Source organism: Saccoglossus kowalevskii, chromosome 21, assembly GCF_978046115.1.
Source record: "Saccoglossus kowalevskii chromosome 21, keSacKowa6.1, whole genome shotgun sequence".
Classification (NCBI taxonomy): Eukaryota; Metazoa; Hemichordata; class Enteropneusta; family Harrimaniidae; genus Saccoglossus; species Saccoglossus kowalevskii.
The window spans coordinates 15,799,839-15,813,243 of NC_140661.1; the positions used below are offsets into that span (position 1 = coordinate 15,799,839).

Genomic DNA, 13,405 nt, shown 5'->3' on the forward strand with positions numbered 1-13,405 from the left:
ATAATTCTGATCTCTCATATGTATTGGTTTTCAGTGCGACTGGTCTGAAAATCGGCAGGTAGTTCCATTCCCCTCCCCAAAATATTGCATGGCTAGATCAGTTAAACCACTCTAATGGCAGCCACGTCATCTCTTGAATTACGAAATAGATGTATTTGAGCTTGGAATCAGATACTTTGAGGTATTACGATGGTAATTTTCATTTCAGTATTCTCAAATTTGTAAGGCTAATTCATTTTATATGTTCATGTTATAGATGAGACTAGGAATCCAACAACTCGTGAAAAGACAGGTGTGGCAACAGTTTTATCCGTTTTGGAAATCTGTCAACATTTTCTGCTGGTGTTTGAATATAAGCAGTATTGATTGCAGTATGGAATTTAATGACCCTATAACACGTGAATAATACATTACTTTTAGGGGGAAATTAGAAGATATATTCTATTGCTTGGTTAGTTCAATAAAAAGACGTGAAAAGCACACGTTTAAGTTTCAAATACGATTGACTGCATCTAGTGTCAACATTCGCCATCAGTCGTCCACCCGTATTGTTGGTGGAAAGTCATATCACAAAAATCGACTGATATTTTAAAAAACAGGCCGGTATGCTGGTTGGCGATCCACGCCGCTCAAAAAACAAACAATAAGTTTTTGGCTGTTGCCATGTTAGGAAATGAACATGAAGCTAACGTCGGTTTATAACTAAAACCGAGCACCGTATACAAAGTTCGCAAACAAAACATTCAGTCTTTAGAAGTCACTTTATTTTATTGCTAAGACGTATTCTGTTGTTAAATTTATTATTTCCAACTGTTTTGCGATGGTATTTTCTAGATTGAAGGCAGCATTCACAGTTCATTCAAAGTTCAAAGTTGCGCTCGGATTACGTTGATACAGTGTAACAATGTCAGAGCCGGTGATCTCTGGTCTTTGTGCAACTTAGCCGAAAAAAAAGCATGATCATTTGAACACTGCTATTACAAAACTGGTATGGAGTAATAAATCTGGGGCGTAAATATTCAGAAATAAGTTTTTGGCTGTTGCAATGGCAGTAATGGGCAAAGATTTTTTTTCAATTAGTGAGGGTACGACCTACCTGTCAAGTATGAACAGAATCAGCCAAGCCGAAAAATCACAGAGGAGTTAATAGCCGTTGCTGGTGAAAAGTTACCCCAACTCCGAGGTCAATTGTCTTTGTAATGAAAATATACATAAAAAACAGTTAATTTGTTCCAACACTCAAGCTGAGTAGAATGAGTTACCTCCGTGTTTTTAATCCTAGAATTGTAGGGTGAGATAAATTTGGCGAGAAAGTATTTATTTTTTTGGCTGTTGCTATGAAAACGATGGGCCACAATTTTCAGATTTTACAACCTAACTAGAGTGAAGGTGTGCCTTGTCTGCCAAGCTTGAACCAAATCGGCCCAGCCAATAAAATCACAGAAGAGTTAAAATGCCTTTCCCGGTGAACAGTTACCCCATCGCGAAACCATCCAAAAATCTTTTTTTTTCAGATGTTTCCTAAATACTAGGATGGCGATGTGACCTACCTGCCAATTTTGAGCGAAATCGACCAACCCCAAAAAATCACAGAAGAATCAATACGTGAAAACACTGGAAATCACACACACACACAAACACACTAAGTAATTTTAAGGCCAATCCTAGCGGAGCGGATTGCCAATAATAGTTTGTGTCCCAGCAAATGAGCGACAAACGGGGATCAACACGTTTAAGTCTCCTACGCTTGGACGCAGCATTCAACCACGACTCTCACAATCAAATATAGAATGTCCGTGGAAAAATTGTTGTAAACAAACATTTTAAAGTCAAACAAATGACTGAGAGCAATTGACAACATCCGACAGAAAAAAAAATTGATTTGTACACTAAGAAACATGTGTGATAGTGTTTAGAAATGATTGATCACTTCCTGCTCCACATGTGGCACTCGACATTTACCATTATGGGATATAATACAATGGCTTCTGTATCTGGTAAAACAAATTCTCGAATGTTAAACCTACTCATTTCTACACAACTCTTGATACAAAATTTAGATGAACAAAGACGAAATCGATTAAAAAACCAGCATATGTACACTACAGGTTCGGAAAATATATACCCCATAAGCAGGAGAGGGAAGAATGTTGCTGTAAAGTTGCGGGGAATTGATTTATGTAAAACAGAATAAACAGATTATTCAGCTGCATATTTCTTGATGAAAACTGCATCATAATCATATATGAGTATATATGACTTGCCTTTCAAGTCCACATAGTACACATTTTCTCATTTTTTTAATTTGCAATTTTTCTAATATAAATCGCAAGAATGTCTCGTTTGCCTTGATTGTGTCTTTTGTTAATATAATTTTAGATTACTTATTTTGTCATCATTAATTTGGGATATTTAATACTGTCTGGAGCGGGTATATTTTCATTACAAAACGGATTGTGAACAAGGAACACCTTACTACCAAATAATGTAGACGTAGATACTTGCTATTTCACAATCTTCTCTTATAATAATCAAACACTGGACAATGCATTGCTACTTGTCACGTATAGATAACGTGGAATAGCTTGATTATTACAATTAAATATTCGCCTGCTATTACATTACCCATTGTAAATTCGAATTCGGTATATTCTGTAGGTAGTATGTCCTATTTGACCAGAAATTAAATCTATTTTCTCCGTTGTTTTTAGTTTTCATTCAGAACAGGCCATGCTTTTTCATTAAGCATCATCGCGAATCGGCGGCGAGAATGATGTGAACTTAAAATGGAGGAGCTTCTATTCAATAAAATGAAATATCATATATGCAATTACAAACAATATAAAAACTATATATTAAGACTTCTCGAAGACCCATGGACAATTCGCAAAATTTAATTTATGCTTTCATAAATGTTATCGAGGTACTGTTGAAATTGGTCGAGTTGTCTGCGTTACAGGTTGACGCATGATCAAATTACACGATGCTTTTCACATTTAGCATTGACGACGGTCGGATGACAAGTCAATGTTGAAAACCCAAAATTATAAGTTCTTTTGTAAATAAAATGTACGGAATCACAATGTAAGACCGACATAATAATAACACCCTAGCACTAGTAACAACCCACTGTATTTCAATTCCAACGCTAATTTAAATAATGATGAACTTATTTTAATGACATCAATCCAACTCATTTTCTAATAATAGCAATTGTAAGACCATTCTTATTCCTAATAACAAACCACCTTGTAATACCATCTATATTTGTATTAACGATCACCCCTATCAGTAATACCAAACTATTTTGTAGTAACGATCAACACTATTTTAACACTAACCTCATTATAATAACGATCGAATCTATTAATACCAACCACACAACTGCTAACCTAATTCGTAATACCAACCCTATTTACAGACATTGTATCATGGAGACGATATTCTATAAAGAAGAGTGCTACGAGGATGCGACACTGTCCCTACATATGAGGCATTATATTACGCAGTGTTGTACGAAAATGTTGAAGCATAGGTTCAAGTAGCTAAAGGAAAAATGTCAAACACACGAAAATAATTTAACATTGGTAATTACAAATAAACCATGATTTAAAGTTGATTTGCTATCAACAGATTTATTAACTTATAAAACTAGCCAGTAATGCTGGTACAGAACACTCATCTGAACACACAATTAAAACTGCATACATGCAGCAAGGCTGCTCATATATATAGCCTCAGTCGAATATTGGTGTTAAAATGAATACAGTAACAACGACTGTGATTGGTCAACACTAAAATGCTACCTAATGAATTGTGCGAGAATTATAATGCAAATATTTTGTCGTAGTTTCTTTAGCGTTCCCCAGTGCCGTAACGGTAATACTAGATAATACGATGTTCAAATATTTCAACTCAATAACTGAAGCAAAATACGAATAAACTTGTTGAAAATTGTAGTGCTGTTACGGATTTGATGTGTCTGTTAATAGGATTAATATTAAAAAACATACTTTTCTTTACAGATGTTTAACAGTGTGCTTCAAAATAGAACAAGTACTACAGACAAATGTTAAAGCAAGTATGTTTGCAAAGTTTTTGCTTTGTTATTATATGTTTTTAGATTTCTCCCATATATCATTATTATGATGTTTCACATTAGCGCGTGTGATTTGAGTTCATTCAAGTTGAAACATATGTTCCAATTATTTCATGCCAACCCCAATCCATTTCAGCCAAATCCGTGCCCTGGGAAGTGTATTATTAATTCTGGAGGACTAGTTCTCGTCGCCACACGCCTGTCCGATGAGACAAGCATTAAACTTACTCTTTCTACAGGCATTGATTTTCATATTAACAATCATATCACACATCATATTTGATAAATAAGTAGTAGTCGAAAACAACATTTCTTTAAAATTATTCATTATATTGTCGGCGCTGTTTGTTTGAGTGTCAGACCAAACAAATATTTGACTTGTTATCATTACCATAACGCCTAATCGGAAGAGCAAAATACAAAAACAATAGGTGGTTTGTAATCAAATTCATGTCGTTCATTGACAATAGCAAAAACACTGAAAAGCGATAAATTGTTAAACTTCGTAATCATAATCATTTAGGCTGTAGATTAATGCAATCTGATAAATGTAATTATCTATACGCATATTAGTGTCATTACAGAAATTTGGTGATAAATGACCATAAAAATAATTTCCTCGAATTATCAATTTAAATCAATATTTCCCAGGATTACCAACAGGATATCTTATGCAAGCCATTTTCTGTTATTTCATTAAAATTGGTGAACTCACAGTGATATTCAAGTTCAGACTTTTCCACTTCTCGATAGTCAGTATGTTATTTTATTATTACACACATTGCTATCCCACAAGTTCAGTGTGTAGCGGTAACTCAACTTACAGTTTCACAACATAATTTTAAATTTGCTGCAGCAAAACACTGGAATTCACTTCCAGAAACAGAAACAGAAACAAATTTAAATATGAAATGAAACATTATTTTTGTTAAATTCCTCGATTACTTCCATTTCTCTGCAATTTTTGTTTCTTTTATTCAGCATATAAATTCGTTGTACCAGTAGTTTGTTTATATTAATATTGCACATAATATACTAGTCATATTTATATCTAAATCAGAAAGATTACCTTTTAATTTTCGTTGTGTAAATAGTAATTTTCCTTTCCTTTACTCGTAAATTATAAATTTCTACTTGGCAGTCTGGGCCATGGACTGGACTAGTCCATAAGGACTATTTACATGGTCCACGCCTGAATTACCACTATTGTATTTTGTTTATAAGTTCTGTTATAATGGTCACTCTGATGACATAAATAAATAAATAACTAAATAACTACCTATTATTTATTTTCAAACGCTCTCAAACCATTCCACTATTACAAATTAAAAAAAATAATGAGTCTGTCTTTAAAATCGCTTTTAACAACCATGGCGAGAACAAATAATATAAAAAATGGGATTGTGCCAAGTAGGGAAAGTGCCAGTTCATTTATGCTGATGCAATATCATACCACATTGTCAATGATTATGTATTTTGACTGTTATCAAGTATTCTTTCAATCTCAAATTTTGACTCAAAGTCATTAATATTGGAGGCATGCACTCCACATAATGGAGGACTGGACCATGCATGCATATAGCACAACACATTGGAGGGTATGGATAGTGTCAATTGACATTGCTATAGTTGTGGGAATCACATAAAGTAGATGATTTTATGACATTTGCTGATAGAATTACTGGGATAGTTGTGGGTTATTTCATTAACCTTATTATTGTTCCTTTTTCTGTTCCTTTCCAGTCAAATGATATGGTCTGCATAGTTGTCCAACAACTTTTTTTTTTCTGATACTGATATGTATTAATTCAATCAGTTCTAGTGGGCTGGTCATCAGATGCACATAACTTGTATTTGCAAGTGAAGGGACTTTGACTGTCAACATTAAGTATTTGTAATGACTGTTGGTCTATACCCGTTCGACATTTAGGGTAGTTAACATTATTTGTGCTAGCAATATCTAATTCAGCTTTAGAAATTCTTCTTCTACAAAGTATCATGCATCATAAGAAAAATCAGCACCTACTGATTGTTGTAATTGGTGACAAAGTCTAGTGCCCCAATGATAGGTATCATGTGGCACATATGCTGCTTGATTACTGGATTATACTATAAGTATTATATGTAAGCACAACATTCAAGCATGTTAAGCTTTGGTTGAACTCGTTCAAATGTGAATGAAAACCACGAGCATCAAATTCCATCAAGCACAATACTATTACATTTAAATTAATTATTGTACAATGTAGGTAACATATTGTTAAAATGACAGCCTTGTCTTGATTGGTAATTATTAATAAATATATGTGACTTTTACAATGGGTATCCTTAGCGGACTATTTACTCAGAATAAATGTGATCTCATCAAATAAGTGCATATCTATTTCTAAGGTTATAGTCAGGGAGCATGTGCATCAATTCTGAAGCCCGTGGGACTTGGGTGGTGAAAGCAAATCACTTATCTATATGGCTTCAGGTGACCCTAATTGATGATAAAAAACATGTTGACAGTCTGGAAACTTGTTGTGTTAGCGGTTTTTAACAAAAGAAGGCAATGCCTATTTTTGCACACTTTTGTTTACGACTGTTGCACATGTACCCCTTGCGTATTTCCTGCCATTAGTTCAAATGGCTCTGTGTGTTGGCAGGTTGGTGGTTAAAGTGAACCATATGTTTTAATTACACTGAGGAATCTCTAAATAACATTGAAAATAAGTTTACACTCTGAGTTCCTGTCCTGCAGATTTTTTTTTAACCAGAAAGATCGCCTTATTTTCATTGCTCATTAAGTTAATTGTTAGCACTTGCCAATATATCTCTATATATGAAACCTGTCAATTATTATAATTCTCAGTGTGTTTTTTTTTCAGAAGACATGTCTATTTATTTATCAAATATATAACTATATATAGCTGGGTTATTAAACGTAACTACTCATAAGGGTCAGACCATTCGATTGGAGGGGGGGTCAAATTAAAAAACATTGACATTTCCCCAAAAATCATATGTCTGTTTGGTTTTATGTTGGAAAGCGCTAAAAAAATAGGTCAATACCTAGTGAACATTAATTTACTTGCCATGATGACCTCATCCCTCAAATATTGATTGGTCTAACCCTGTATACATATAATACACTTTTATTGTAGCCTATAATGACCAATTTTTCTTATGTATGTTTCAGATCATCTATCAGTAGACCGAGCTGTAGATTATAAACCTGAACTTTGTAGAACTCTAATAGTCACCTATTTGGTGTAGTAATAGTGTTCAAATGGTGGTGATGGTGACTTTTTTTAGACACTGAATAGAGATTGAAAAAATAGTACGTTTACAATGCAACACACAGCTCCGCTGGGAGTTCCAGTGTCAAAACGTGCACGATATGTAACAGACTTTTCGATGTGCATCATTTGCCAGAAAGCTGGTGGTGCCCTTGTTGGAAAACCTAGTACCTATGAAAAAGTTCTGCAATTTGTTCATGAAAGAGCAAAGTATGGTGATGGTGAATATCCGGAAGTGAGCAGGCGTCTTGGTGATTTGACTGATCAAGATCTTGGATCAATAAATGCTACATGGCACAGAAAATGTTACCAGAACACAGTGCACGTACAGTTAACCAAGAGAGCTAGGGAAAAATTTGAAAAGCAGATGGCAGCAAGAGGCAGTAGAGCACCGGATAGTTCCTCCTCAGACAGCAGTAGCACCTTCGCACGTTCCCAGTCTGTTCCGTTTGAGAAAGATGCATGCTTCTTCTGTGAACAAGGAGCATTATATAATAAGCCTCTACATAAAGTTGTTACTGGCAATGCAGGCCAAGCTCTCAAACATGCAGTAGAGAAGAGTAGAAATGAGAAGTTTCGAGTCAAACTCAGCACTGCAATAAATCCTGAAGATGCACACGCTATTGACATCAGGTGTCATAAGCATTGCTGGGCCATTCATGTGACACATGTGCTACGTCGATCTGAAGAAACAACTAGTCAGCACAGTGCCTTTAATGATTATGCTGATGTGATGATGTGAATAATGTGATGAATCCCATGTTCAGTCGCAAGATGCTGAAGAAACTTCTGCAGAGAGAAATAATGGAAATAGAATTCCACAGACCAAAGCGAGTGAATGAGTCTGAACGTGTAAGCATAAAGTGTGGAAGGGATGCAACTATTCATCTTGCAGAAGATGACACAGAAGAAGGCGATGTAGACATGAAGTGCCTATTTACTGGTGCATCAATTCTCAGAAAAGCAATAAGCAAGGCCAGACCATGGACATTTGCTGGGTCGCTAAGTGATGTCGAGAAAGAGAATATACCAACCCAGCTATACAGTTTCTATCGTTGGATAATCCAAGGACCAAAGACATCACTCTCTACTGAGTTCAAATCAACAGCTGTAAACAGGAATGCCATGAGTCTTGCACAAAGTACAATGTCCATGTTCTTGTCCAAGCATTAGGTTAACAGGAAAGAGACATCAGAAGCAAGAAAGTTATCAACATTTTGCATGGTCTGGGTGTATCAGTTGAGTATAATAGACTTCTAAGGATAGAATCACAGATAGCCAACAGTGTTCTTCATACCTTGTTGGAAAATGACATGGTCTACCTGCCTCCTGATGTCATTAAGGGAAGATTTATCTTCTTTGCCATTGACAATGTTGACTTTGCAGAGGACACAGCTGATGGGAAGCACACACTCCATGCCACTGCAATGGCCAGCTACCAAAGATGTCAACCAGGTGATGAGGCCAGAAAATTGAAGCTATTGCAGTCAACCACCCATCGCTCAATGAGTGAATTCACAGACACTCCTTTACTTCAATGCTCTAAGCCACTGAGTCAAACGTCAAGTCCCACATATCCTACATTCACACTTGCTGAAGATCAGGTACAAGAAACATGCTCCCCAGATGCTGCCTGGCTTATGGGACGAATAATTGTAGGATTTCAGTCAAGGCTAACTGAAATCACTGACAATCAACCAGATGACTCCTCAAACTCTGAAGAGAATGGAAGTCATGACAACATTCCTTCCTGGTCAGGTTATAACTCACTGGTGAGCAAACCGTTACCCGTGACAAGAGTGGGTGCACCACCACTACTTCCTGCACCTGCTCATGAATGGACAACTCTGTTGACTATCTTAAAGCAAGCTCAGCATATAAATGCAAAAGTTGTGGGTCCTGATCGAAAACCAGTTATTTCTTTAGATATGGGTCTATACAAACCAGCCAAGCAGCTTCAGATGGCTCGTGATGATATGGATCATCTAGTACTTCGCACAGGTGAGCTGCATTTTGTTATGGCACAGCTGCGTACTCTTGGAGCATATATTGAAAACAGTGGATTGGACTTCTGCTGGACAAAAGCTGATATGTATGGTCCAGCCACTGTAAAACAGATCTTGGAAGGAAGACATGTGAGGAGAGGAGTTGAGGCACATCTGCTGACATTACAAGCCCTGTCCATCATATACCATGAGGCATTCTTTGAACAGCACCCAGACATGGTAGAAGGTCTCACAAGAGCTGCTCAAAACCTCAGACAAGCATGTCATGATGACAATGATATACAACAAGCACATGACAACATGATTACAGAGATGCAGTCACTAAATGTACTAGAGAAAATGAGTGAGTTTGACAAACAGAATGACAAATTACCTCTTTTCATTGCCATGCGTCAGTACATGAAGATGGTGATGGAAATGTTGCAATATATAAGGTCAGTCAGAACTGGCGATTGGAATCTCCACCTCGCATCCAGCACATCATTTGTCAAGTACTTCTTTGCACATAGTATGTTGAACTATGCACGGATGATGCCAGTCTACCTTGCAGACATGGAATCACTCAAGCAGACTGATGCCGATATATATGATGAGTTCCTCAAAGGCAACTGGGTTGTGAATAAAAATCCCCACATTCCATTCTGTGCTATAGGTGCAGATCATGCATTGGAACATGTCAACCGTTCTATGAAAGTTTCAGGAGGCTTGATAGGAATCACTTTGAATCCAAGTGCTCGAACAAAGTTCTTTCTTATTGCACCCGAACTGGCACGTCTTGCTGGAGAAGCTGAAGATATGGCTGGCTATGCCTCAAATACCAAACTGAGTCACCATACTACTTCAGCTCTAGCTGAAAAAAGACAATCAATGATCATTACTGCACTGGCTCAAACTATCAAGAGATTCACCAATCCATTTACTGAAGACAGTGAAGACCTCTACAACTTGGTGACAAAGGCAATTATGCCAGAAAAGGTCACCCTTGATCTCTGCACTCAAAGTCAAATTGGCAGCAAGCTTCTTGATGAATTTGTGAGCAACCGCATCAAGACAAATAAGATCAATATATGGGCTCCAATGAAGAAGTGTAAACTCCAGACATGGAAAAGCACAGGAAAACAGATGAAGCTCAAGGTAAATGAGAAGTTGGTAGAGCTTAAAGAAGACAGGAGTCTCTTTGCTCGCTTGCTGATAGTGGCCAAGTCAAGACCAAATATCAACTTAGAGAAAGCTGTTGGTAAACATGAACTGTCAGTTGTACCAAGATCCATGTTTGCTGCTGATGGACAGATGCTACATTGTTCAGCAAAGAGCAACCTCATGTCTATCATTGTCAGTCTGCTTCAAGAGAGTAATGTTGGAACTGAAGCAGGTGATCTGGATTTGGCTAGGGAGGGCACTTATCGAGTTGCCCTCATTGATGGAATGGCAGAAGTGCAAGCACTGTCCAAACCTGACCATATCAAGAGCTGCTCAGACCTAGGTGACCACTTTTTCTCTCATATTCAAGCAAAGTACAGCTCCATGGATGAAATACGCATTATTTTTGATCGGTACGATGTCCAACATTCACTGAAGATGACAACTCGGAGCAGGAGACAAGGGACTCAAGTTCCAGTAGCCTATCACATAACTGACACCACTAACATAGCTAAAGTGTCAATGAAGAAGTTACTATCACACCAGCAGACTAAAATGGAGCTGACTGGTTATCTAGGTGAGAAGATACTGGAGCATGCTTCAGCAAATAAAGACCGTGTTGTTGTTGCTTGGGGGACACAATGCAGGGCAACATTCACAGATAAGAGCTACATAAGCAGTGATCAAGAAGAGGCTGACACAAAGCTTATCCTGCATGCTGCTGATGCAACTACATGTGGTGCAACACGCATTGATATCTGCTCCCCAGACACAGATGTTTTCATCCTAGCTATACGTCGATATCCTGATTTGTGCAAAAACACAAACTTTGTTACTGGACCACGGAAGAACTGCCGAACAATCAAGCTCGGTCAGATATATAATGTACTTGGTCCATCAAGAGCAGCAGCACTGCCAGGTCTCCATGCTCTGAGTGGTAGTGATAATACTGGTAGCTTCATTGGAAAGGGGAAACAAAGTTTTTGGAAAGCATTTGAAGCTGCAAGTGATGCTACTGTTTCCGCACTGGCCTCCCTTGGTACAACCACAGGACTCAGTGACAACACCTACTCAGCAATTGAAGAATTTATCTGCAAAGTATATGTCCAGCAAACACCCATCTCAAAAAAAGTTGAGCAGCTGAGATGGTGGATGTTCAAAAAGAAGCAAGCAGAATCAGAAAAGCTACCACCCACTCCAGCAGCACTACATCAAGCAATTCTGCGCTGCCACCATCAGTCTATTGTTTGGAACCAGGATACAGTTGCATGCCCAGATATCCCATCTCCAGAAGATTATGGATGGAAACACAATGAAGGAGGGTGGACACCCGTCATGACAACTGAGCTCCCAGCACCCCAGTCAGTGCTTCACTTAGTCAAGTGTGGTTTCAAGACACAATGTCACTCAGGAAGATGTTCTTGCCAGAAAGCAGGGCTCTACTGTCATTGCCAGAAATGAGTGGACAAGATGGCCGACTTCCGCCCTGGCCAGTGTTCCCCAGTCAAATAAACATCACAGGATGTGCCATAGAGAATGCATTGCATAAACATCTATTAAAACAAAATTTAATTTTGAGTTTATATTTTTCATTTTTTCACTTTGGTGTGCTTCGTAATAGACAGGTGACGTTCCAAGCTTTCGATATTTTATAGATGTTTCCATCAAAACTCCACCATTAAATGCCCAACTTGCCGTAAAACTTGATGATATATCCTACACTGGCCCAGTGTATTACCAATGGACGATATGTAATTGTGTGCCAAACTCTATTTTTAAAAATAGGTAAATGCAGTAACGCAGGTGACTGTTCAAGTTTGTTCGCTTCGTTCTGGATACTCTCTGGTTCAATGAACACGGCGACGCAGCCAACGCAGTTGTAGACGCAGTATTCGCTGCCCAACTTAGAGCTAAAATTCATGCATTTTTTACACAGATGTACGATCCAGTTGTTAGCAAATATAACTGTTTTAATCCAATTAACAACAGGAAGTAACCTGAATCAAGATTTAGTTTATGTCCGTTATTCCATGTTAAAAATTATCCCACTTTTCGAACGCGAAGCACTATCGCCATACTGCTTTTGATGCTGAAGGTCAGACCACAAGATCAATATATTGTAACGGCCGTTTTTCCTCTTTGTAAAAAAGGGGTTTCATCACACTGTCTGTCCGCGAGTTGTGTATTATTCTACGACAGTCTAGACTTTTGTTTTGTAATGCGTCAGACAAACGTAATTTGCATACCAATCGCCGTTGACTGCCACAATGATATTTACAAGATTAGTCTGTCCACATATTTTTGTATTAAGGATGCGGTAGAGTTATCATGCTCTAAAAAGTAAAAACTGTTTTCATGAGGAAAAGTGTTTTGAAGCGTAGCAAATTATATATTTTCTTGATGCCCTTGTTCCTGGCTTTTTGAAAAAAATGATCTGTGACATGTACCACGAATTAGTCACGTGATTACTAAGTAAACATAGAGGTGTTATTTTGAATAAAAATTAGTTTTGTATGAAAACCATAGGGGTTCTGTAAAAAAAGAAAGCTGAAAAATCAAGACAGCATCAGCCCCGTCAATGCCTCGAGAGTGTTAGAACATAGATTGCATATTTGTTTACAATGACACCAATTTACATTTTTCCTGTTATTTCACCCATAGACAAGGAATTTAAAAGCCTTTTATTTTTTATTGCGAGTAGTTCTCAAAAAATGTTTCAAGGGTTTTATTCTGCGCCAATACGTTATCAATGTGTGTGAATTTCATGAAAGTAGGTCAATTTCTGACGACGCACAACTCACTTGAATGACCTACATGGCGTCAGATTTCTCCTGCCTGGAAACGCCAAAAAACAAAACATTTGTCACGTTGCGCTGCGC

At 37.5% G+C, this 13,405-nt stretch overlaps 2 long non-coding RNA genes across 2 annotated transcripts in view; both read left to right on the top strand.

Moving 5' to 3' along the window:
- The window catches only part of LOC144352809 (uncharacterized), a 53,270-nt gene that overhangs the window by 16,064 nt on the left and 23,801 nt on the right, over positions 1–13,405 (top strand). The gene's annotated exons all lie outside the window — the stretch shown is intronic.
- On the top strand, positions 3,283–7,695 carry LOC146729661 (uncharacterized). The gene is made up of 3 exons (XR_014928034.1): positions 3,283–3,587; positions 4,026–4,081; positions 7,281–7,695. It is a non-coding gene; the product is annotated as an uncharacterized LOC146729661 (long non-coding RNA).